A 27,635-nucleotide genomic window follows, 5' to 3' on the forward strand; every position below is an offset into this window, starting at 1 on the left:
ACCTTCCCTGCCACACTCAGCAAACTGATGTCCCCTGTAACTGGAGCCTATCACTTTTTTTGTCGTATATATTCAGGGTAACTACACATCCATTTATCCAGAGTTGTGGCACCTTGGAGAGCAATAAAGCACACATTTAGTAACCTCCTCACCACTCTTCAAACACTTGGCAGCAGTGTATCCAAACCTGCACCTCTCCTTTTCCTCATGTCCCTCACAGCCTCTCATACTTCCTCTCCCTTCACTGGTACACTGTACACTGTTTAAATCTCCCCATTCATTCTATTGCATCCTGAATGTGTGCCCAACCCCTCATCTGCCCTCATCTTTGCATCTTGTACTTCCACTCACCTCTTTGCTTGGTTTCTCTTCTCCGTGCATCTGTTGTATGACCTTTTTTGCAGCCAGGCTCCATGTGCACGCTTCTTTTCCTCCACAGCCACACTGACCTCCTCACACCACCTCCAGCCCGTCTCACCCCACACACCTGCCCAGCACAACCACAACTCCACTTTTCAGACACTGCCACTCTTATTCCACACTACCCACTTCCACTCATTCACAACCTTTTCCTGGTCCACTCTACTGTCTTCTCCCTCTTCTTCAGCTCACTCTCAGAACTTGCTTTGCCTTACGCCATTGTCACGCCTCTATCCATCCACCTGACATCCCTCCATCCACACATCCAGACACACATCACCCCTTCCTTTCACCTTTGTTTCACTCCACACTGGCACGTCCAATCTTTCCTCCATAAACATTCTTCCTGTCATCTCTCTTTCACCCGCATTCACACCACGTCCATGCACATTCTCAACTTCTACATAATAGCAATAAAATAAAATAAAAAATGCAGCCAAATCAACAGAACATAATAAATACACTAATTATGGGTCTGTGATTTGCTACTCAAGTAAATTAGGTATTTTGTTTTCTCCTACACCACACACACACACACACACACACACACACACACACACACACGAAGGATCAGGCATTTTTTAATAACCTTGACCCTCTCATTGATCTTCCTCCCCCTTCAGACTCTCCCTCCCTCTCCCTCGCCCTCTATCCGCTCTCCCTTTCACATCCCGCCTCCAAAGCCACGTCAAGGTAACGCACAGATGACAAGGATGCACACTTCAGAGAGAGAGAGAGAAAGAGAGAGAGAGAGAGAGAGAGAGAGAGAGAGAGAGAGAGAGAGAGAGAGAGAGAGAGAGAGAGAGAGAGAGAGAGAGAGAGAGAGAGAGAGAGAGAGAGAGAGAGAATGTTTCACAGTGATGTAATTTTTTGGCTCTTTATCTATTTACTCATTTTTTGCCTACTTGTATTTATTTCTGATTTTTCTTCTTTTCTTCTTTCTGTCTTATTTGGTGAATATTATGAGTCACTTCTCTTATCCCTTCACTCTTTGTGTTGCTGAATGGAATGATCGGAATGTTTTCTTCTCGTCTTCATATGAATTATGAATTTTTTTACCTTTCTTCAGTGCGAGTATGCCCTGGGAGGACCATTGATGTGTGTGTGTGTGTGTGTGTGTGTGTGTGTGTGTGTGTGTGTGTGTGTGTGTGTGTGTGTATAATAAGTACTTGCCTGCCGTGACTATTATTCCATGTAAGTATGTACGTATGTATGTATGTATGTCTCTTCATTCAGTGAGAATTTAAGCAGTGATGGCCGAGTGGTTAAGGCGTCTGACTAGAAATCAGATGGGATCTTCCCGCGTAGGTTCGAATCCTACTCACTGCGAGACACAGAAACTCCGTTTTGCAGCTTAATATCAACAAACGCAAAGTATTTAGCGTAGGTACAGGAAACCCACACAGTAGGTACATATTAAACAACGAAACTCTGGTAGTACAGGGTACGAGAAAGGTTTAGGAGTTATAGCTAGCTCTCAACTCCGCCTAGGAAAACAATGCATACAGGCCAGAAACAGGGCAAATAGGGTATCAGGATTCATTTTCAGGAGTGTTAAAAGTACAAGGCCCGAAGTAATATTAAAGTTATACTTGGCGCTGGTCAGACCTCAGCTAGACTACGCTGTGCAGTTTTGGTCCCCACATTACAGGAAAGATATAGGTCTATTAGAATCAGCACAGAGGAGATTGACTAAAAGGATACAGGGGATGAGGAGTATTCCTTACGAGGCTACACTGAAGCTGTTGAATTTACATTCTTTACAGAGACGTAGGTTAAGAGGGGGACCTGATAGAAGTCTGTAAGTGGTATAAGGGTTATAACAAGGGGGATGTAAGCAAAATTCTTAGGATCAGCAACCAGGATAGAACAGGAAATAACGGGTTCAAGCTTGAAAAATTTAATTTTTAGGAAAAAGATAGGAAGAAATTGGTTCTCAAATAGAGTGGTAGATGAGTGGAACGGACTCAGTAATCATGTTGTTAGTGCTAGGACATGAGGGAGTTTTAAGAGAAGATTAGACGGGTTTATGGATGGGGATGATAGGCGGAAACAGGTAGGTATATTTCATACAGGGACTGCCACGTGTAAGCCTGGTCGCTTCTTGCAGCTTCCCTTATTTCTTATGTTCTGTTCTTTTTCAACACGGAGCGATCAGGAAGTTAACTACGAGTATTGTCATCATCATATAATTACGTGTAGTGTACATGTGCAACAGAAAAAGGCACTGGTTCCTTCACAGAAAGGGAAAAAAAATAGTGTAGATGCCGGAAAGACGGGCACATGGGCAAGTGGAAGCTGATTGGTGGAGACACAAGTCTTAACTCCAAGCTGTATTTGCAAGAAACGATAAAATCATTTACAGAAAAAAGCACCGGTGGTGGTGACAGGTGTGAACACTGCAAAGGGTAACCTTACCACTCCCCGAGAACGGGAAAACTCACCAAGACCAGCGCGGCTTCATAAAGTGAGATTTCGATAAAGAGAAGATTACCAGATGGACGAAGAGCACGAAGAGAACCAGCGCCCCCTGGGCTGCTTCGCCTTTCTGCGACGTTTCCTGCGACTATTCAAGAAGAAGAAATCCAAGAAAAGCAAGGATAAAAACGACGACAAGGAAAACATGAAAGTCAAGAGCCGAGAAGAAGAAGAAGAAGGCGAGAAGAAGAATGACGAGCAAGAAAACGAAGGCGGTGTCCGAACCGAGGACGTGGAAGACGATGGACAGTTCCTGCGACGCCACGTCGCCTTCCTCACCCGGGAGCAGCTGCACAGCCTGGGCGACGGACGTCCCCTGGGCGAGGGCGCCTACGGCTCCGTCAAGCAGCTCACCTATCATGGGACTGAGGCCGTGGTGAAGGAACTCCTGGACGACAGCGAGCCCGAGCAGCTGCTGAAGGAGGCGCGGGTGCTGGCGGAGCTGGACGGGGCGGGCGGAGTGCCGCGCCTCCTGGCGGTGTGCCAGACTCCCCCCGCACTGGTGCAGGAGTTCCTGGGCCAGACGTACAACAAGTACCTGGTGAAGTGCTCGGTGCGGCTGTTCCTCAGGTCGCTGGACGGCGTCTGCCACCAGCTGCGGCAGGTGCACGCCAAGGGCTTTGTTCATAACGATCTCAAGATGAACAACATCACCTTCACCGGCGCCGTCGGGAACCCAGAGTTCCATATCATTGACTTCGGCGTGGCCTGTCGCGTCGGGGAGGCGCTGGTGGAGGAGCCCTTAGACCTGACGGACAGAAAGGCCAAGGAGGCGAAGAAGAAGGCGAAACAGGCGATCCGCGGGGACACCATCGAGGACTTCCTGGCGAGCCTGGGCAAGGGCCAGCAGGACAAGAAGGGCGAGGACACCAAGCCCTGCGCCGAGGACTCCGAGGATGAGGCTGCCTGGATGGCGCCCGAGGTGCTGGCGGGAGAGCGCGTGCTGCCCTCTGGCGACGTGTACAGCTTCGGCTACCTGCTGGAGTGCCTCACGGAGGACTGTCGCCAGAACTCCCAGGAGAACAACTGTCTGGTGGAGGAGCCGCAGAGCACCTTCCTGGGGGCGCCCCTCATGAGGCTGTCCCACCTGTGCACCCAGTGGGACCCCCGCCGCCGCCCCTCCCTTGCCCAGGTGAGCCAGGCTGTCGAGGCGCTGGCCGAACACCTCAGCGCCAGGCAGCTCGCCGCGCGGCTGCACTTCCAAGACGACGACGAGTGAGCGGCGCGAGAACGTCCACAGGATCCACAAAAAATGTAATAAAAATTATAAAATAAACAAAATAAACAAAAAATAAAATAAAAATACGGAAAATAAATACAAAATGAAGATGTATTTAAAATAATTAAAAAAAGATGTATGTATATTGCCATGATGTATGTAATGTGAAAAGTGAAATTATTTAAAAATGTAAATATTGCAATGGTGATGTATGTAATGTGAAATGCTTAACTATTTCAAAATGTAAATATTGCAATGGTGATGCATGTACAGATTGTAAAATATATTGTATATTGCAGTGATGTACCTATGTAATGTAAAATGTGAAAAACTGTCAAAAATGTATGTATTCCAGTTCTTCCCCTTCTTCTTCTTCTTCTTCTTCTTCTTCTTCTTCTTCTTCTTCTTCTTCCTCTTTTTTATTTTTTCTTCTCTTTCACATTCTTCTTCTTCTACGTCTGATTCACATTCTTCTTTTTCTTCTTACATTCTTCTTCTTCTTCTTCTTCTTTCCTTCTTCTTCTCACATTCTTCTTATTCTTCTACTTCTTCTTCTTCTCTTTCTTCTTCTCCTTCTTCTTCCTCCTCTTCTTTTTTCTTTCTTTCTTTTTCCTTCTTCTTCTTCTTCTTCTTCTTTTTCTTCTTCTTTTTTCTTCATCTTCTTCTCCTTCCTCTTTTTCTTCTTTTTCTTCCTTCTTCTTTTTTTCTACTACTTTTCTTCCTCTTCTACTTCTTCTTCTTCTTACTTACATTTTTCTTCTTTTTTTTATCTTCTTCTTTTTCACATTCTTCATCTTCACATTCTTCATCTTCTGCTTCTTCTTCTTCTTCTTCTTCTTCTTCTTCTTCTTCTTCTTCTTCTTCATCATCTTTTTCTTCCTCTTCCTCATCATCATCATCATCATCATCTTCTTCTTCTTCTTCTTCTTCTTCTTCTTCTTCTTCTTCTTCTTCTTCTTCTTTTTCTTCCTCTTTATCATCATCATCATCTTCTTTTTCTTCTTCTTCTTCTTCTTCTTCTTCTTCTTCTTCTTCTTCAAATTCTTCTTCAAATTCTTCATGTTTTTTTTTATTATTATTATTATTATTATTATTATTATTATTATTATTATCATTATCATTATTATTATTATTATTTACATTCTTCTTCTTTTTCTTCTTCTTTCTCTGATTCACCTTCTTGTTCTTTTTCTTCTTCTTCTTCTTCTTTTCCTTCTTCTACTTCCTCTGATCCTTCTTCTTCTTCTTCTTCTTCACATTCTTCTTCTTCTTCTTTTCTCCTTCTTCGTCTTCACATGCTTCTTCTTCTTCTTCTTCTTCTTCTTCTTCTTCTTCTTCTTCTTTTCTTCACATTCTTCTTCTTCTTCTTCTTCTTCTTCTTCTTCTTTTCTTCACATTCTTCTTCTTCTTCTTCTTCTTCTTCTTCTTCTTTTCTTCACATTCTTCTTCTTCTTCTTCTTCTTCTTCTTCTTCTTCTTCTTTTCTTCACATTCTTCACCTTCTTCTTCTTCTTCTTCTTCTTCTTCTTTTCTTCTTCTTCTTCTTCTTCTTCTTCTTCTTTTCTTCTTCTTCTTCTTCTTCTTCTTCTTTTCTTCACATTCTTCTTCTTCTTCTTCTTTTTCTTCTTCTTCTTCTTCTTTTTCTTCTTCTTCTAATTCACATTCTTCTTCTTCTTCTTCTTCTTCTTCTTTTTCTTCTTCTTCTTCTTTTCACACCCTTATTACTATTATTATTATTATCATTATTATTATTATTATTATTAATATTATCATTATTATTATTATTTGTTCGACTCTTGACCAGCAGGGGCACAGGAAACGCAGGTAACAGTGCAGGTGTTTATTCACAGAAGGTGTGAACAGAAGGCTGGAGGTAGGTGATCTCTCGGCGCCAGGCCGCGCACTTCAACTTAACACTTATGACTGAAGCCTAGCTCGTTCACTCATACACGTCTCGCTCATTCACTCGTTCACACAACTAGCTAACAACCACACACCTCCCCCGAGACATAAGGAAGATTCCTTATCTTTGTTATGGCTACCGTAACACATGAAACAAAGTTACAATGATTGAAGTACAGAAAACACGGTACATATACACAAAACAAACACAGCGTACAATGAACACGTACGACTAATCGTAGGTGCTACGGTGCCACCGCACCTGCAGTCGTCTCGGCTCCCTACGCTGTCGGCTGCTTCGACGCTCTGGTTGCTCTCGGCCACGGTGTACCCCGTTACCCTGATGCTCCGGGCTGCCGGGATGGTGGTGTTCCTCGTGACCCTGATGCTGAAGCGCTGCACCGCCATGAGCGGTGTGCTGCTCGACAGGAAGGGGAGCAAGAGGTCTGTGTGGGCGTAGGTGTCTTCTATTACGCCACATCACGCGACCGCTGCCCATCTTGATGAGGTAGTCTCTCCTTCGCCCAACAGCCACGATGACACCCAGGCGATCCCAGAGGCCTGTCGTGTGATCTTGAACGTCGACGTGGCCACCGAGGTGCAGGAGAGGAAGAGTACGGGCGGACGCGTCGTGGCGAAGTTTCGCTTTCTTCCTCAGTCGCTCTGCCTTGGCGTCGCACTCATCAGCAGCGCGCTGCCACTGCTGAGCGTATGAGCGATGATGAGCCGGGACACAGGACCTCATAGGATGACCGAAGAGGACTTGTGCTGGTGATCGCCCTTCCGCCCTCGGAGTGTTGCGCAGTTCCAGCAACCCGCGAGCGAACGCATCCTCGTCCAGGTGTCCCTGCTGTGTGGTCGTGAGGATCAGCTTCTTCACGGACTTGACCGCTGCCTCGGCGTGACCATTGGAGCGTGGATAATGAGGTGAAGATACACGATGCTCCACCCCCCATCGAGCCAGGAAGCGCCGTACCGATGAAGAAGTGAACTGCGGTCCACCGTCAGTCCTCAGGAGAACAGGCACGCCCGTGTCGGCGAACACACCCCGAAGGACACGAACGAGCTGATCAGCCGATGCTGGACGTGAGCATGCAGACACGTGAGGCCACCCAGACAAGCGATCTACATACACGAGGTATGTACGGCCTGCTGCGTGGAAGTAGTCTGCAGAAACTGACTCAAACACCCTGCTGGGTGTGTCCGTGTCCTGCCAGAGAGGTTCGTTGGCTTGGCTTGGTAGGAGTGGACGGCATAGTGAGCATCCAGAAACGACGTTCTCAACGTCTCTGTCCATACCAGGCCAGTACACCGTTTGTCGGGCCCGTCGCTTGGTGCGCTCCATCCCCTGATGACTGTCATGGAGTCGCTCTAGTGTTTCTCGGCGGAGGCTGTGAGGAATAAGAAGCCTCGGCCCGTAAACCACCAGGTCGTCGTCTACGGCCAGCAGACTGCGCACCGGCCAGTACGTACGCAAGCGGTGATCGAGGTCGTGGCAATGATCAGGGAAGCCCTCGATGATGACGTTCTTGAGCAAGCAGTACTCCCCGTCTCTTGCTGCTGCGGCACGTACCATTTCCACAGTCTGATCCTGGAGTGGTGCTAAGCGGACGCCGTCCTCATTGGTGGCAGATAACGCTGAGATGACCGCTGAGTGGAGAGGGTCGAGGTCACCAGAAGTAGCAGCATCCTCTTCCTCCACTGGGTCCTGTACTGGAGCACGTGAGAGGGCGTCGGGCACACAGTGTGCCTTGATCACAGCAGCAGCGTGCCCCGCACGCTGCTGTGGCGTTGGGTCGTAGGAATGAGGCCAGCTGATCACTTCTGTGGGCGTAGATAGAGGTGGCTGCGAGGCGGTCGGGTACTTGATGGAGCTGTTGCCGGTGTGCTGTTCTTCCCTGCGTAGCGGTCGGATTTGAGCCGGAAAATCTTCGGGGAGGATTCCGAGAGCGATGGAATCGTACCAGCTAAGCAGCGCCCCCCTTCACCTCCTTCACCACGCTCACAACAGTCTCAGCTTCCCTGTCGCCCAGTTGCAAGTGCGACGAGAAAGTTCCTACACAGGTGAGGGGGTGATTACCGGCAGCATAAAGTCCATCACCATCAGCGGGCGCCAAGCTGGAGGGCGGGATTCCAAGGAGTGTTGCCGTGTCGAGGCCAATAACGGTCGTTTCGGCCCCAGAGTCAGGAGTCCACGTAATCTTGTCTCTTCCAGCGGGATGTGTGGCGGTAATGAGCACCTGGGGCGCAGGTCGTGCCGTCACCGTCTTTGTGTATACGCCTGATAAGAGCTGGTATACACTGGCACTGGCTCCCCGCCTCGGGCCTGCACCGCGATGAGGAGAGACAGTTGAGGAACTCCTCGAAGCTCCTCGTCGTTTCCTCACTGTCTGCTGACATACACTCGCAAAATGCCCTCTTTTCCCGCAGTTACGACACACTTTATCTATTGCCTGGCATCCCCTTTTGTCACTGCGACAATCTTTGCCACAACGATAACAGCCCGTGGGGCTTGAGCCCCCGAAACTGCCCTTCCTGTAGTTCGAGACAGCGTTCACACCATGGCTCGAAGAGTGAGAGCCGCCCCTTAGTACTGCACTACACTGGTTAGCGCTCTCTGATGCTCTGCAAATATCTATGGCGTTTTCAAGGGTGAGTTTCTTGTTTTCCAGCATGCGTTTCAGAGCCACTTCGTCTCGTGTCCCAACGACAATTCTGTCACGCAGCTGATGGTTTATGCACTGGTCGCAAAAGTCACAGAAATTGGCGATTTCCTTTACAGCACATAAAAAGTCGTCAAAACCTTCTTGCGTTTCTTGCACGCGGGAGTAGAAGTCTCTTCTATCCATGATGATGTTGCGCTGGCTTCGCAGGTACTCACACATTGCATCGAGGATGGTTCTTAACTCCGCGTCTCTCGGTAAGCTTATCCCGTAGCGAAGTGTACGGGTCCACTCGTCGTCTAGGACAGCAGCGAGTGCCGCCCTCTGCTCAGCCAGGGAGAGACAGTCTATCCTGGCGAGGGTTACGTATCCTTCAAACTTATGGCGCCACGTGTCGAACTCACGTAAAGATGCTGACGCCGTTAAGTGAGGAATGATGGTGGCGGACGTCGGGAACCTCGCGCCCTGGGTAGACGTGCTGCGGGCTGTGGTTTCGCCTTCATTGCTCGCCGTGGTGCGACTGGGAGCTTGTGTCCCCACTCTCTCCAGCAGCTGGGTTAAACGCTCCTCGCGAGCCTGACTCTGCTCCGACTGTCGCGCTAGCAGAGCCTGACTCTGCTCCGACTGTCGCGCTAGCAGGGCAGCCAGCGCCTCCAACTGCTTCTCCATTCTGCGCCGTACCCACTGCAGCCTTGTCCTGATCCTACTCACTGCGCCATGTTCGACTCTTGACCAGCAGGGGCACAGGAAACGCAGGTAACAGTGCAGGTGTTTATTCACAGAAGGTGTGAACAGAAGGCTGGAGGTAGGTGATCTCTCGGCGCCAGGCCGCGCACTTCAACTTAACACTTATGACTGAAGCCTAGCTCGTTCACTCATACACGTCTCGCTCATTCACTCGTTCACACAACTAGCTAACAACCACACATTATTATCATTCACATTCTTCTTCTTCTTCTTCTTCTTCTCCTTCTTCTGATTTACATTCTTATTCTTCTTCTTCTTCTTCTGATTCACATTCTTATTCTTATTCTTATTATTATTATTATTATTATTATTCTGATTCACATTCTTCTTTTTCTTCTTCTTCTTCTTCTTCTTGACATTCTTCTTCTTCTTCTTCTTCACATTATTTTTCTTCTTCTTCTTCTTCTTCTTCACATTCTTCTCCTTCTTCTTCTTCTTCTTCTTTTTCTTCTTCTTCTTCTTCTTCTTCTTGATTCATATTCTTCTTCTTCTTCTTCTTCTTCTTCTTCTTCTTCTTCTTCTTCTTCTTCTTCTTCTTCTTTTTCGTCTTCTCCTTCCTCTTCTTCTTCTTCTGATTCATTCTTCTTCTAATACTTTTCTCCTTCATCTTCTTCTTCTTCTTCTTCTACACATTCTTCTTCTTCCTCTTCAACTACTCCTTCTTCTTCTTCTTCTTCTTCTTCTACACATTTTTCTTCTTCCTCTTCAACTACTTCTTCTTCTTCTTCTTCTTCTACACATTCTTCTTCTTCCTCTTCTTCTTCTTCTTCTTCTTTTCTTCTTCTTCTTCTTCTTCTACACATTCTTCTTCTTCTTATTCCTCTTCTTCTTCTTCTTCTTCTTCTTCTTCTTCTTCTTCTTCTTCTTCTACACATTTTTCTTCTTCCTCTTCCTCTTCTTCTTCTTCTTCTTCTCCTTCTTCTTCTTCTTCTTCTTCTTCTTCTTCTACACATTCTTCTTCTTCCTCTTCCTCTTCTTCTTCTTCTTCTTCTTCTACACATTCTTCTTCTTTTTCCTCTTCTTCTTCTTCTTCTTCTTCTTCTTCTTCTTCTTCTACACATTCTTCTTCCTCTTCTTCTTCTTGTTCTTCTTCTAATTTACATTCCTCTACTTCTTCTTCACATTCTGCTTTTTTTCTTGTGTGTGTGTGTGTGTGTGTGTGTGTGTGTGTGTGTGTGTGTGTGTGTGTGTGTGTGTGTGTGTGTGTGTGTGTGTGTGTGGGTGAACAATGCATAATCTGCCTTCAGTTCATGTACTTTCATTAAAAACAATAACAAAAAGTTGAAATCCATAAAAAAAAATAGCTTGTTTTGGATGATGATGTTAATAATAATAATAATAATAATAATAATAATAATAATAATAATAATAATAATAATAATAAAATAATAATAATAATAATAAACACGTTTCCTTTTAATATAATACTCCATTTTGACCACAAGAATGCTTTTTTTTTTTTGAGATGTAATTAATTGAAGAGAAAAACATTGGTCTGCTTGTCTGTCTGTTTGTCAGTGCTGATATGTCTGTCTGTCTGTCTGTCTGTCTGTTTGTTTGTATGCCTTTCTGCTTGTTTCTCTTTTATATATATATGACTGACCGTCTGTCTGTCTGTCTGTCTGTCTGTGTTTGTATGTCCTGTGTGTTGTTCTCTCTCTCTCTCTCTCTCTCTCTCTCTCTCTCTCTCTCTCTCTCTCTCTCTCTCTCTCTCTCTCTCTCTCTCTCTCTCTCTTCATGGCGTGGGTGGTATAGTGAAGGGGGTGGAGGGCACTGTGGGAGGTGCGAGGTGTGGGTGGAGGAAGGAAAGCACGCGAATGTTACACTTACCATGCGTGGAGTAAGTGTTATCCAATGCATGGTACACACACACACACACACACACACACACACACACACACACACACACACACACACACACACTTTTTATTTATGTAGGAGGGACACCGGCCAAAGGTAACAAAAAACCAATAAAAATAAAAATATCTACATAGATGCTAGTCCCAGTATGGATACCAAAGCAGTAGTCAAAAATTGAAGGATAAGTGTCTTGAAACCTCCCTCTTGAAGGAGTTCAAGTCATAAAAAGGTGAAAATACAAAAGCAGGCAGGGAGTTCCAGAGTTTACCAGAGAAAGGGATGATCGATTGAGAATACTAGTCAACTCTTGCATTAGAGAAGTGAACAGATTAGGGGTGAGAGGAAGAAGAGAGTCTTGTGCAGCGAGGCCGCGGGAAAAGGGAATACATGTAATTGGCACGATCAGAAGAGCATGAAAATAACGGCAGAAGATAGCAAGAGATACAACATTGCGGCGATGAGAGAGAGGCTGAAGACAGTCAGTTAGAGGAGAGGAGTTGATGAGACAAAAAGCTTTTGATTTCACCCTGTCTAAAAGATCAACAAGAGTGGAACCTCTCATATATGTGAAGCATACTCCACACATGGACGGATAAGGCCACTGTACAGAGTTACGAGCTGGGGTGGGGAGGGGGAAGAACACTGGCACTTAAAACTTCATAGAGGCTGCTTTACCTAGAGATGATATTTCAGTTTTCCAGTTTAGATTATAATTAAACGACAGACTGAGCATTCTCAGTGTAGAAGAGGGAAACACTTAAGTGTCATTGAAGAAAAGGGGACATGTTCTATCTCGAGCTGATAGATGGAAGAATTGAGTTTTTGAGGCACTGAAAAACACTAAGTTTGCTAAGTTAGGCTGAGAAATGGTCATCAGATTAATTGAAAAATTGAAAGAAATTTTCAAATTCTCAAAATTAGGGGGATAATGTTTTCTTAAAATTACAGCTTGCAGAAAGATGCAGTTTTATTTACCGGAAAAAACGGACGTGATTGTGTATTTACCGTACTGTGCAACTGGGGACACAGATACGAAACGTGACGGCCACTGCAACTGTGGCAGCCTGATGGCGCTGCTCTGTGTGACAGGTGTAATGAACCCCAGTGCTGCACACGGTACAGTGTATTCTGAGTCCGGTCACGTCTGTAATTATATAAAACACTCAACACTATAAACACATTGTATTGTTGTACCGTCACGTCTGCACCATCAGTTTGAGCTGCTCATTACAAATGTCATCACGCACTATCTACTGCACACTTAATCTGTTGTACACTCACGTATTGGGGGCCGTGTGAATGAGCGTGGGCCACGGGTGTACAACGCAGATCTGTGTTGGTGGCGATCACCCTTCTGCCGTCAGGAGTGTCGCGAGCACCACAACACCCGACCACCACAAGAGTTTCGTCATGGCACTAACCCATAGGTCAGCATCTTTTAGTGCAAACACCCTCACGACTCACTGTCCCACCTTCTCCTCCTCTGGCCTCTCATCTTCACTCCTTCACTTCTTCCTTTTCATCTTCACGCGTTCACTTACTCCCCTTCCTCCCTCGCCTCCTCTGCCCTCTCATCTACACTCCTTCACCTCTTCCTTCTTATCTTCACGCGTTCACTTGCTCCCCTTCCTCCCCCGCCTCCCCTACCCTCTCATCTTTACTCCTTCACTTCTTCCCCTGCCTTCTCTACCCTCTCCTCTTCACTCCTTCACTTCCTCTTTCACATCTTCACTCTTTCACTTCCTCCCCTGCAAGCGGTAACAACATTGCTGTACTAAGGGACTACAAGTCAGGAGCTGTGATCATTCGGACTGTTGGATGGTCTGAACTTTGCATTTCCTGACAAACGTATGAATTGCTCTTTGTGACTGAAGTGAGAAAGCATCTGCAGGAGGTAACTCAGCCCTTCAAAGGATACTTTCACCATGGAGAGGTTACTTGGCACTGAAACGGACACTAAATCAGTGTCTCTTCAACACTGACTCCGTTGATGGCAGTGATGTCTTGAAAGATTATTTTGTTGAGCTGGATGGGAAATTTCATTCTGCGTTCAGTGGTGTGTGTCCGCTTTTGTTGAGACAAACAAAAGCCTTCAGCTTTTTGCAAGTTACCCATTGACTTCACCCACAGAGGAGATGAAAGCTATATCATATGAAACTGATAAAATTGTGGTATCATATGTTGCTAATTTCGTTACGATCGGGCGCGTAGATCCGGAGATATTAGCGTTTGAATAGCCTTACGGAGGGGCCGGGCCGGTCGTGCCGGGCCGCTCAAAATGAAACAACAACCTCCTGAGTAATCTTGTCTTCCCTCCTAATACTAATAATAATAATAACAACAACAACAACAACAATAATAATAATAATAATAATAATAATAATAATAATAATAATAATAATAACAAAACAATAATAATAATAATAATAATAACAATAATAATAATAACAATAATAATAACAATAATAATAATAATTATAATAATAACAATAATAATAATAATAAGTGGACAAGTGAAAGACGATTTTGAAAGGTAAAATCTATACCATATGTTTGCATATTTGTTTCTTTTTTTTTTCTTTCCATTCTTTATATTTCATATGTGACTGTGTTAGCCTCTCCCTCTCTCTCTCTCTCTCTCTCTCTCTCTCTCTCTCTCTCTCTCTCTCTCTCTCTCTCTCTCTCTCTCTCATTCGACTTCTGCTTCCGTCCTCTTCACGTCACTTCCCTCCGTCCCTCTCTTTCTCCCTATTCCCACTCTCCCTTTCCCAGCATCTCCCTGCCCTCTCCCTCCCCACTGAGGAAGTCGCGTGGGGAAGCTGCCGCAAAAATGAGAGATAAACGCAGGTATTTACAGGTAATTGAGCGCACCGTCACCACCTCTCATTATCAAGGAACGAGAGAGAGAGAGAGAGAGAGAGAGAGAGAGAGAGAGAGAGAGAGAGAGAGAGAGAGAGAGAGAGAGAGAGAGAGAGAGAGAGAGAGAGAGAGAGAGAGAGAGAGAGAGAGAGAGAAAGTAAGAGGTAACAGAATCGCGGCTACTGTCAGTTGCCTCAGACACCTGTGTGTTTCAGTGAGGAAAACAAGATGAGGCTTAGTAGAGGAGAGGTGGTGTTCTACAGATTGAAAATTAGATCTAAGACCGCCAATCTTGCAGAAGTTAATGAAGAAAAAGTTGAGGGGGTTGTCAAATCACATAGGGTCGATGCCAGAAGACCAGTTCGACCTGGGTAGAGATAAGAAATCAGGCGTTCTGTTGCTTCCCTGCGTGAACATTTTACTTCCTGAAGGGTTCAACGTCTACGAAAACACGTGGAAAAGTGCAGGGTGGTATCATCAGAGTAGGAGTGGATAGGACATGAAGTTTGGTTTAGAAGATCATCCATGAATAATAGGAAGAGAGTGGGTGACAGGGCAAAACCCTAAGGAACACCACTGTTAATAGATTGAAGATAAATACAGTTACCGTCTACCACAGTAGCAATAGAACGGTCAAGAAGAAAACTTGAGATGAAGTTGCAGAGAGAAGGATAGAAGCCGTATGAGGATAGTTTGGAAATCAAAGCTTAGGGAGCGGAGCCAAAAGTGGCAGATGGAATTCAATACAAAGAAATGCAGTGCGATACAATTTGGCAAGAGTGGCAAGAGACGGATAAGAGAAAAGTCTTGCGCTGCGACGCCGCAGGAGGAGTGGAGACATGCAGGTAGCAAGATCAGAAGAGCTGTCAGCGTGAAAGTAGCGGTAGGCAGTAGATTCAGAGGAGGCAGTACACACCTGCTGAAACGATAATTGCTGAATCACTGAATCAGAAGGTGCTGTGAACTTACCATTAACTCAGCTGTGACCTCACTCAACGTTTGTGTCTCACAACACAAGGGAGCATTCACAGTCTGCCCTCTAAAGACAACTCTCTTGCATCACACAAAATTACTTGCACCTAATTACACACACACCCTTCACTCAAAACTTAAAACAATATGGCGGCACCCCCTCATTACAGAACCAAACAAGAGAATTCCTTGCCAAAAACTTCCGTAAGGCAGGTCTCCAGTAAAGGTGCCGTGAATTGGGGATCACAAATATCTAGGGAAAAAGGACCAGCTCATTGCCATGATTCTTGGCAAATGTCAAGCCACACAAGTGACTCACCACGGCCAGCCCACCTCTCACCTGACGCCGACAGGGACACCCCTTCACCAGCCGGTGAAACAGAACCACCCCTGCAGCCTTCCTGGCCTGCCTTCTCTTCGCCCAAGGTTCTACAACCGATCCCCTCTCTATCCTGGGTCCTGCAAATGCCTAATTGCCATCTGAGGCCTGCAACCAGCCCACCCGCCGAATTAGATCCTGCAACCGGCCCACCCGTCGCTCGATGTTCTGCAACAGTAGAACCTGTCCTGCAGCCGGCCCACCGGCCGCCCGAGATCCTGCAGCCGGCCCACACGCCGCCCGAGATCCTGCAACCAGCTCATCCGCCACCCGAGATCCTGCAACCAGCCCACCCGCCGCCCGAGGGCCTGCAGCCGGCCCCTACTCTGCCCATGGTCCTGCAACCAGCCCATCCTCAACCCGGGGATGGGCATCCAGCCCCTCCACCCCTCGAGGAGCTCCAGACACCTCTTATGCAGCAGGGGGATGGGGATGACTCGTGGCCAAATCCTACACCGTCTCCTCACCTGCGGCTCACCTTATCACCATCCGGCAATGCGAGGTCACCAATGACGCTCCCAGCATCCCTGTCTCCATTCAGTCCGCAGGTAGCGCAGCCAACACTGGGGAATACGCAGGAAAACAACAAAATTATTGACGATCTAGCTGTTAAAGTTCATAAACTCACACAAGACACTGAAACAATAATATGCAAGATAGAAACAAAAAAGTTGGAGGTCGAACTACTGAACATAGAAGTCAAAACTGCCTACACAACAATCGAATCCCTTCAACAGCGAATAAGTGTTAGAAAGACAAAATACATTCAACAGTGAACAGCAGCTTTGTGTTGCCAATCCTCCACCTCCTAGCACTCTCATCCCCCGCCGGCCAAGGTAAAGTACCAACACTGTCCCAACATATCCACTGCTCAAAACGGTATTTCACAAATGTCAATCAGCGTTCATTCCACTCACTCCACTGCCTACCCTCCCCCACCCCGTCCGATGCCCCACCCTGCCTATCCTCCCAAACCACGTCCGATGCCCCACGCTGCCCCACCAGCACCTGCTCAGCTGGGTGCTCATGGTCGTACGCCCGGTAGGTGGACGCTAAATAACTCCTTAAGGCCTCGAAGATCAGGGTTCAGAACGCACACCAAATACACTCTGGGGAACACACTCCGAAGCAACATTTTCACTACACAATACGCACAATACGCACTGCCGAAGAATCTTTCCATCCACAAATATGCAGCAGCGTAATCAGATGAAACTAGGAAGCTACAATATCGGTGAATTCAACCACAAACAGTTGACGTGTAGGTACGACCACAAGCTGAGGTGTGAAGGATGCCATACACTTGGACACAAATCTCGCCTATGTAGTTACTACAGCGGTTAGGGATGTGGCGAGGAGGATGCTGCCGATGTGTTTGATATTAAAAACGATTTCATAACTATTTAACATACAAACACCCGGTCTCTACAGTCAAACCTTGATGACATTAAGCATCTTGTACACGAAAGAAATGTCGATTTGTTGTGTTACCGAGACGTGGCTTCGTAATGAAATTGCTGATGAACATGTAACCATTCCTAACTTCACAACACACAGGTGTGATGGTGGACGTGGCGGAGGAGTCTGCATATATGTAAGCAAGCAACTGAAGGCAAGTGTGATAAAACTACCTACTCCTAAGCAGTCCGGTGTCCAGGACTTATGGATGAGTGTACAGTGCCGTAAGTTGCCAGCTTTTATTATAGGTTGTGTTTAAAGACACCCCAAGACCCCAGCTTCCTCTTCTGAATATGTCCAAGATGTGTTGAAACAATTGTCTGTATGTAAGAAATGGCTTTATATGTTTATGTGATTTTAATGATTATTTATTTTCCAAGAAAAACAAAATTAATGGTATCATCAGAAACACCAATGATAAATGAGCCCACTAGGATGACGTCAACCACAGCCACAGCGCTGGATTTGATCATTAATAATAAACCAGAAAGTGTTTTAGCCACCTCTGTTGTTCCTGGGCCAGCAACTCATCGTGACCTAATTGGTATTACAATAAATATCATGAAGACAGAGAGAGCATGAACTAAAAACTTTTTGTTACCTTGGTAAATATAACAAGGGCTCCTTTTGTGAGCTACTCATGCTAGAATCCCATCATTTTTATCAGATACTGACCACAGGCGACGTTGATCTGCAACATGATATTTTAATACTAATTTAATCACTTGTCGGGATGAGTGTGCTCCTTTAGTAACTAAGGCAGTAAGCAGACCTGCAGCGCCTTGGCTCACTGAGGGTTTGCGTGTAGCAGTGAGGCAGCGTGACGACACCCGCACCAAGCTGAGGAGAGACAGACACAATATTTGCCTGCAACAGCAATACGCGGATGAAAAGAAAGAAATAAAGTCTCTTATTGGTGCTGCTAAAAAAAAAAATTATTATCTTAAAAAGTTTAATAAAAAGCAAGCAAAATTCATCGGCCATATGGAATGTGATAGAAGAACTAGTTCCCAGCAAGAAAAGTAGCTTGAGAAAAACATGAACTTCATAATGTCTTTGAAAAAGCAGACTTTAATCATTTCTTTGCAAAGGTAGGAAAGACAACATATGACAACGCAGCAGACACTACAGTGCAGTCAGTCATCCCCCCTGCACTCTTCTTTTCATAAAGTGCAGCAGTGTGACTGAAAAATTCGGACCCAAGCCAGTAGACACCAACACACTCATATTAACAGTAAAAAGTCTTCATGAAACACGTTCTGTGGGCTCAGATGGAATTTTGCTCAAATTTATCAAGGAAGCCTTATATTTTATTACATCGTACCTAACATGCGTCATAAATGGCTCAATTGTTACCACAGTATTTCCTCAGGCTTGGAAAAACGCATGTGTCGTTCCTTTGCTAAGGAAAGGTGATTTTAAATTAATGATTCAAACAATTATCGTCCTGTTCCTCTTTTACCGATGTTCTCCAAGATATTGGAAAAAAAAATTGTATGTCAACAGCTTTTACAATTTTTAGAGGATAACAAATACATTTCTAACAGCCAGCATGGCTTTAGACCTAATCTCTCTACTGAGTCTGCGCTAACTATTATAACAGATAATACTTACAGTAATATTGACCACAAGAGAGTGTCACTGTTGACACTGTGTGATTTGACTAAAGCATTCGACAGTGTCAGCCATGACATCCTCCTGGGAAAGTGTTGTGACCTCAACATAGACTCCTTCAACAACTATTTATACAATATGACTCAGCCACTCAAACTGCAAAGGGCAACATCTACCAAAGTAAATGTCCATTTCGGTGTCCCTCAAGGCAACATCCTTGGACCAGTATTGTTCACTATACATCTTAATGACATGGCTAAGTGCATCAGTGACTGTACTTTATTTCATGACACTCAGTTTCTTCACAGTGGTTCTATAGCAGACCTAGAGAATATCATTAAAGAAGACGAAACCACCCTTGTTAAGGCAAAACAATATTTTCTCAAGAATGGGTTAATGATCAACACTAATAAAACACAGTGCATATTTCTCGGTGGCAGACACTTGCTGTCACTGTTGCCTCAAGACACTGTCATTAGATATGATGGTATTTTTTTATGTATTTTATTGTTTTCTTTTTTTTTTCACTACAAACTTGGTTTTACAATGGCTTATAACAACATTTTATTAAATTTTACTAAAATTTTATTTTTCTGTATTTGTATTTTTATTTCGTGCTTTACCTTTGTCTTACTCTAAGCTCTTTTACTATAGACTTACTTTTATTTGCCCAGTTTTATGTTTACCGATATTTAACTAATTTTACAATGACTTTTATTTGTTTCAGTATCAGTCATTAGAGCAATGATGTACATAAAAGAATGAATGAAATTACATGGGTACAGGGCACAACCACTGGGCTCTCGCAGAGCTTTGAGCTACAGAGATCTCAATATTCAGCAATTTCTCGATGTGCGTGGTGTTTCCATTGTTGCATTGCTGACACCTTCTCTCGTCAGTCGCCTTCCATCAATAATTAACCTCTCTATAAGGAGTTGCATAGTGATAAGACCACCACAGATGACAGTGAAGGAAGGAAAATGAAGCAGCACAGAGACGGACAGACATGGACACGTGGGAACACGAGGGAGGCTGCAGGAAGGCATGTATGTTATGTGGGCGATGAGTGAACCGCTGATTCTATAAACAAAGGGAAATATTCTCTTTATTCCTGTGTGATTGCTGCTTTTAGCCCAAGGGATTGTTAATACTGCTGCTACTACTAATAATATTAATAACTACAACATACCTCATAATGCAAATTATCAAACTTCTACCAAGTCGCAAATTTATGTAACCTCTCTTTTTTTATTGCCATTTAATGGCATTCGAGAGTTTACAATACGTCTAAGTCTTCAGTGTCCATAATACTGCTAGTACTGCTTGTTGCAGTAGTAGTAGTAGTAGTAGTAGTAGTAGTAGTAGTAGTAGTAGTAGTAGTAGTAGTACCTATCATCAGCCATAATATGTCAGTTTATCCAGAAATTGCTCAGTTTTTTTTGTGATGCGACAGAAAACGGTCCTTTATGTTAGACCAACTATAGTATATGTGTCCCTGGGTTTGTTAGGCTGAAGCATTACACGTTACGTACTGCAATATGAAAATAAAAGAAATTTGAATTGCTGCTTCAAAACAATGAACACTAATGAAAAGTTAAATGTTAGGAAGGTTGGTGCAGAGAAAGATACAGGCGGTGTTTCCAGGCGGTTCCTCCCTTGAAGACCAAGAGATTGATCTCAAAGTGTGAGACCTGCTGGATCACATTTGACAGTCACACACAACATCGTTCAAGTTTTCTCTAATACTAACTCGCTTCAAGAGGGCAGAGCAGGCAAGCAGAGGTCGCTGCCTTAATGAATGATTGCCTCACAGACACACGCACATTTGAGGGCAACAAACACAGAGGCAACACCCGAGGCGCTCACAGCAAAAGGTTCCCACCTCGCCTCGCTGGCAAGCTGATTCCTCGACTCGCGTCAACCCAACTCATTTTTCATCGCAAGTCGGCAATTTTCTTTTCGATGCAAAATTAAATCACTTTCGGAAACTTGGGACCAAATTTGTTCAGGCCGGGGAAAGACTTGGTGGACGCGGTGGAGGAGCAGGCGGCCGACTGCAGCTGGCTGGATCTGGGCCCAAGGTCCACGCCAGCCTCCTCTTCTGCTCCACCTACGAAATTGTTAGCGTCACTTGCAGCCCCTGACAGCCCAAGGAGACGCCACCACACACCCTACGGCAAATACTGCCAGCCCAGGAGCCCTTTAGGGGAGGACCGTGCTTCCTCCATGGCAGTGTCCGGCGAATGGTGGGTGGCTCTTGGTCACCATGACCTCGCGTTCACTGTGAGGGGCTGCAAGCGTCGACGCCATTGCCCATTGGATTTAAATGGACCCTGAAGGGAAGAAGGGTTCGCCTCTATGTATCGTGTATCATCATTGTGGAACGCATCGTGTATTGTCATCGTGTATTATCATCGTGTATTATCATCGTGGGACGCATCGTGTATTATCATCGTGTATTATCATCGTGTATTATCATCGTGGGATGCATCGTGTATTATCATCGTGTATTATCATCGTGGAACGCATCGTGTATTATCATCGTGTATTATCATCGTGTATTATCATCGTGGGACGCATCGTGTATTATCATCGTGTATTATCATCGTGTAATATCATCGTGTATTATCATCGTGGGACGCATCGTGTATTATCATCGTGTATTATCATCGTGGAACGCATCGTGTATTATCATCGTGTATTATCATCGTGTATTATCATCGTGGGACGCATCGTGTATTATCATCGTGTATTATTATCGTGTATTATCATCGTGGGACGCATCGTGTATTATCATCGTGTATTATCATCGTGTATTATCATCGTGTATTATCATTGTGGAACGCATCGTGTATTATCATCGTGTATTATCATCGTGGGACGCATCGTGTATTATCATCGTGTATTATCATCGTGTAATATCATCGTGTATTATCATCGTGGGACGCATCGTGTATTATCATCGTGTATTATCATCGTGGGACGCATCGTGTATTATCGTCGTGTATTATCGTCGTGTATTATCATCGTGTATTATCATCGTGGGACGCATTGTGTATTATCATCGTGTATTATCGTCGTGGGACGCATCGTGTATTATCATCGTGTATTATCATCGTGTATTATCATCGTGGGACGCATCGTGTATTATCATCGTGTATTATCATCGTGTATTATCATCGTGGAACGCATTGCATCATGTAATCATCGTTGTATCATCGCTTTACTTACACTAACACAACACAAAACAACACAACACACGGAAGAGAACCTTTTTGGGGAGAAAGGAGCTTCTTTCATCACACACAACACAACACAACACAACACACAACACAACACAACACAACACAACACATAACACAACACAACACAACACAACACACACACGGAAGAGGACCTCTTTGGGGAGAGAGGATCATCTTTCAATACACACAACACAACACACACAACACGAACACAAACACAACACAAACAAAACACAACACAAACACAACACAATACAACACACACAAACACAAACACACACACACACACACACACACATACACACACACACATACACACATAACATTATCTAACATAATAACATCATAATTACAAACACAGCAACAATAGTGAGAGATAATGACAATATGTAATAGTACAAACGGTTCCTGGCTGCAATGACTCAAATTCCATTCACACTCTGTCACTCGCCTGCAGCTCAACAAAATAATCTTTCAAGACATCACTGCCATCAACGGAGTCACTGTTGAAGAGAAACTGATTCCGTGTCCGTTTCAGTGCCACAGTAACCTCTCCGTGGTGAAAGTATCCCTTGAAGAGCTGAGTTACCTCCTGCAGATCCTTTCTCACTTCAGTTACAAAGAATAATTCATACGTTTGTCAGGAAATGCAAAGTTCAGACCATCCAACAGTCCAAATGATCACAGCTCCTGACTTGTAGTCTCTTAATACAGCACTGTACACAGTACAGTAAATACAGAATCACGTCCGTTTCTTTCTAGTAAATGAAACTGCATCTTCCTGCAAATTAAAATTTTGAGAAAACGCATGTCTAATTTTGAGATGAAACTGTTTCAATTTTACAATTAATCTGATGACCATTTCTCAGCATAACTTAGCAAACTTACTACTGTTCAGTGCCTTAAAAACTCAATTTCTCCATCTATCAACTCAACAAAACCTTCCAGACAACTCTCCCCTCTTCTTCAATGACACTCAATTGTCCCCCTCTTCTACACTGAACATTTTCGGTCTGTCCTTCACTTATAATCTAATCTAAAAACTTCACATCTAATCTCTTGCTAAAACAGCTTCTATGAAGTTAAGCGTTCTGAGTCATCTCTGCCAATCTTTTCATCACCCCCAGCTGCTAACCCTGTACAGGGGCCTTATCCGTCTATGTATGGAGTATGCTTCACATGTCTGGGGGGATTCCACTCATACCGCTCTTTTAAACAGGGTGGAATCAAAACATTTTCGTCTCATTAACTCCTCTCCTCTAACTGACTGTCTTCAGCCCCTCCCTCATCGCCGCTATGTTGCATCTCTTGCTATCTTCTACCGCTATTTTCATGCTAACTGTTCTTCTTATCTTCCTAACGCATGCCTTCCCTGCTCCCGCGGCTTCATTGCATAAGATCTTCTTTCTCTCATCCCTATTCTGTCCACCTTTCTAATGCAAGAGTTAACCTGTATTCTCAATTATTCATCCCTTTCTTTGGTAAATTCTGTAACTCCCTCCCTGCTATATTTGCACCTTCCTATGACTTAACGCTTTCAAGGAGGAGGTTTCAACACACTTATCCTGTAATTTTTCGACTTTCATCATGGACCGGTATTCAGTGAACCATTTTTTTTTTTTTTATTGCAGTTTTGTTGCCCTTGCCCGGTGCCCCTCATATATATATATATATATATATATATATATATATATATATATATATATATATATATATATATATATATATATCGTGGAGAAGCAGGGAATCTCAATTTTTTTTTTTTTTTTTTTTTTTTTTTTTTTTTTTTTTTTTTTTTTTTTGCTAGTGTTGAGGCTCCACAGAGACACCATTACTTATTTTGACTCTTCAATCTCGACCGTTGACAGCGTAGAGACCTTTAAAGGAAGATTTGATCACTTAATGGATAGGTTGTCTACAGAGACTCCACCGTGTTCACTTAACGGCTTCTTGGAGCCGCCATTGTGTTGCTGTGAGGTGTGTGCTGCCACGGCGCGTCACGAGGCACCACGCACACTCCCCCACCACAGCGCATCACGAGGCACCACGCACACTCCCCCACCACAGCGCGTCACAAGGCACCACGCTCGCCCCCCACCACAGCGCGTCACGAGGCACCACGCTCGCCCCCCACCACAGCGCGTCACGAGGCACCACGCTCGCCCCCCACCACAGCGCGTCACGAGGCACCACGCTCGCCCCCCACCACAGCGCGTCACGAGGCACCACGCACACTCCCTCCACCACAGCACGTCACGAGGCACCACGCTCGCCCCCCACCACAGCGCGTCATGAGGCGCCACGCTCGCCCCCCACCACAGCGCGTCACGAGGCACCACGCTCGCCCCCCACCACAGCGCGTCACGAGGCACCACGCTCACCCCCCACTACAGCGCGTCACGAGGCACCACGCACACTCCCCCACCACAGCGCGTCACAAGGTACCACGCTCGCCCCCCACCACAGCGCGTCACGAGGCACCAAGCACACTCCCCCACCACAGCACGTCACAAGGCACCACGCTCGCCCCCCCCCACAGCGCGTCACGAGGCACCACGCTCCCCCCCCACAACAGCGCGTCACGAGGCACCACGCTCGCCCCCCACCACAGCGCGTCACGAGGCACCACGCTCGCCCCCACCACAGCGCGTCACGAGGCACCACGGTCGCCCCCTACTACAGCGTGTCACGAGGCACCACGCTCGCCCCCCACCACAGCGCGTCACGAGGCACCACGCTCGCCCCCCACGACAGCGCGTCACGAGGCACCACGCTCGCCCCCACCACAGCGCGTCACGAGGCACCACGATCGCCCCCCACTTCAGCGCGTCACGAGGCACCACGCTCGCCCCCACCACAGCGCGTCACGAGGCACCACGCTCGCCCCCCACCACAGCGCGTCACGAGGCACCACACTCGCCCCCCACTACAGCGCGTCACGAGGCACCACGCTCGCCCCCCACCACAGCGCGCCACGAGGCACCACGCTCGCCCCTCACGACAGCGCGTCACGAGGCACCACGCTCGCCCCCCACCACAGCGCGTCACGAGGCACCAAGCACACTCCCCCACTACAGCACGTCACAAGGCACCACGCTCGCCCCACCCCACCGCGCGTCACGAGGCACCACGCTCCCCCCCCACAACAGCGCGTCACGAGGCACCACGCTCGCCCCCCACCACAGCGCGTCACGAGGCACCACGCTCGCCCCCACCACAGCGCGTCACGAGGCACCACGCTCGCCCCCACCACAGCGCGTCACGAGGCACCACGATCGCCCCCCACTTCAAAGCGTCACGAGGCACCACGCTCGCCCCCACCACAGCGCGTCACGAGGCACCACGCTCGCCCCCCACTACAGCGCGTCAAGAGGCACCACGCTCGCCCCCCACCACAGCGCGTCACGAGGCACCACGCTCGCCCCTCACGACAGCGCGTCACGAGGCATCACGCTCGCCCCCACCACAGCGCGTCACGAGGCACCACGATCGCCCCCCACCACAGCGCGTCACGAGGCACCACGCTCGCCCCCACCACAGCGCGTAACGAGGCACCACGCTCGCCCCCCACCACAGCGCGTCACGAGGCACCACGCTCGCCCCTACCACAGCGCGTCACAAGGCACCACGCTCGCCCCCCACTACAGCGCGTCACGAGGCACCACGCTCGCCCCCAGCACAGCGCATCACGAGGCACCACGCTCGCCCCCCACTACAGCGCGTCACGAGGCACCACGATCGCCCCCCACCACAGCGCGTCACGAGGCACCACGCACACTCCCCCACCACAGCACGTCACAAGGCACCACGCTCGCCCCCCACCACAGCGCGTCACGAGGCACCACGCTCGCCCCCAACCACAGCGCGTCACGAGGCACCACGCACACTCCCCCACCACAGCACGTCACAAGGCACCACGCTCGCCTCCCCCACAGCGCGTCACGAGGCACCACGCTCGCCCCCACCACAGCGCGTTACGAGGCACCACGCTCTCCCCCACCACAGCGCGTCACGAGGCACCACGCTCACCCCCCACTACGGCGCGTCATGAGGCACCACGCTCGCCCCCCACCACAGCGCGTCACGAGGCACCACGCTCGCTCCCCACCACAGCGCGTCACGAAGCACCACGCTCGCCCCCCACCACAGCGCGTCACGAGGCACCACGCTCGCCCCCCACCACAGCGCGTCACGAGGCACCACGCACAATTTTTTGACCAATTCGTTTGAAATAAATTAATAAATAAATAACAAAAAGAACAAGAAAAGAAGAATAACAAGAAGTGGAAGAAGAAAATTAAGAAGAAGAAGAAGAAGAAGAAGAAGAAGAAGAAGAAGAAGAAGAAGAAGAAAAGGAAGAAGAAGAAAGAGAAGAAGAAGAAAAGGAAGAAGAAGAAAGAGAAGAAGTAAAGCAGTATAGAAAAAAGAAGAAGAGGAGGAGGAGGAGGAGGAGGAAGAAAAAGATAATGATGATAATGATAATATAAATAATCATTAATAATAATAATAATAATAATAATAATAATAATAATAATAATAATTTAATAATTGATTAATCAGTCAATTGATTAGTAACAACAACAACAAAAACAACAAAAACAACAACAAACACAATAATGATAAGATTAAACCCACTCAATACACCCAACATTTCCATGCAGGGCGACAGGAGGAGGCAGCGTGAATGGAAGCGTGGAGACGTCAGATGCCACTGTGTCATGCCCTGTTCCTCTCCTTCCAGCGAGGTGTGTGCTGCGGCCCCTCCACGCCTCATGTTTCGGCGCTGACTGTCTACACATTCACCTAGTGACAGCCGCTGGGGAAGGACCTAGACAGATTGCAATCGAGTTCCAGTGGTTTTGTTTAAAAGGGAAACGGTTTAACGGAAATAACGGAAATTTCCCTCCCATCCATCACTGCAAGCTACCCTCTGCGGTTTTCCTTCCCCTCCCTCCCCACACTCTTTCCCCGCGCCTACCCACATTTCCCCTTGTGGCTCAAGAACACCAGGGTGCCGTCAGATGAAGCAGGAGCCAACACCTCACCTGAGATGGACGCACAGGCTGGTGCAGGCTGGCGTCCCCGAGTCACGTGACCCTGGTGCGCGGTGCGAGGTACCCAATTCACGCAAGCTGCTGCGTCACGGCGGCTGGTTCTTTTTGTTTTCCGATTATATGTTAAGCGCAGAAAATAATCTGGTACATTTTATAACAAAAAATAAATGAATGAATAAATAAACGAATAAAATTCTTACATTTATGCACTTTTTTTTCAATAAATGACAAATTAGTATTTACATTCAGAATTCAATCTGCTGCTAAAGTTAAATCTTCAACGCACGAAGACGATTCAATAACAATAGCAGATTGAGCGTGAATTTTAGTTTTAATTATTATAATTGTTATGAAATTAATCAGATTTGATTTTCGTTTCGGTTATGAAATACTGATAGTTTTTTTTTTTTTAATTGATGTCAACAAGAATACATAGATTATTATAATGATTTCTTGGTAATGAAATATTCAAACTCGCAATATTCTAACTCTTAACTTTCAATACAAAGTACCAAAATAATAATAATAATAATAATAATAATAATAATAATAATAATAATCTATTCCCTTCTATCTATATAGGCCTGCTATTCTCTCCTCCATCCTCTCCACAGGCCCAATTAAACCATCATAACACAAACTGATCTACCGTCCAGCCAATTCTCTCAAAACACTATTTCTTTTTATCTCCTCATTTCTTATTCTATCGATCCCTCCATGTTACTCCACACACGTTCCTCAAACACAAAAAATTTCCTCTCCGCTA

At 46.2% G+C, this 27,635-nt stretch overlaps 1 long non-coding RNA gene and 1 other non-coding gene across 3 annotated transcripts in view; one reads left to right on the forward strand and one right to left on the reverse strand.

Moving 5' to 3' along the window:
* Positions 1-26,893, reverse strand: part of LOC135090035 (uncharacterized) — a 135,790-nt gene extending 108,897 nt beyond the window's left edge. For both annotated transcript variants that reach the window (XR_010261738.1, XR_010261736.1), the window contains exons 1-2: positions 26,861-26,893; positions 15,977-16,061 (exon numbers count right to left, since the gene is read on the reverse strand). This is a non-coding gene — a long non-coding RNA (uncharacterized LOC135090035). The remainder of the gene's footprint in view (positions 1-15,976; positions 16,062-26,860) is intronic.
* Positions 1,668-1,749, forward strand: Trnas-aga (transfer RNA serine (anticodon AGA)). Its single transcript has one exon. It is a non-coding gene; the product is annotated as a tRNA-Ser (tRNA).
* Positions 26,894-27,635: the final 742 nt, after the last annotated feature.

This window comes from Scylla paramamosain, chromosome 34 (assembly GCF_035594125.1).
Source record: "Scylla paramamosain isolate STU-SP2022 chromosome 34, ASM3559412v1, whole genome shotgun sequence".
Taxonomy (NCBI): Eukaryota; Metazoa; Arthropoda; class Malacostraca; order Decapoda; family Portunidae; genus Scylla; species Scylla paramamosain.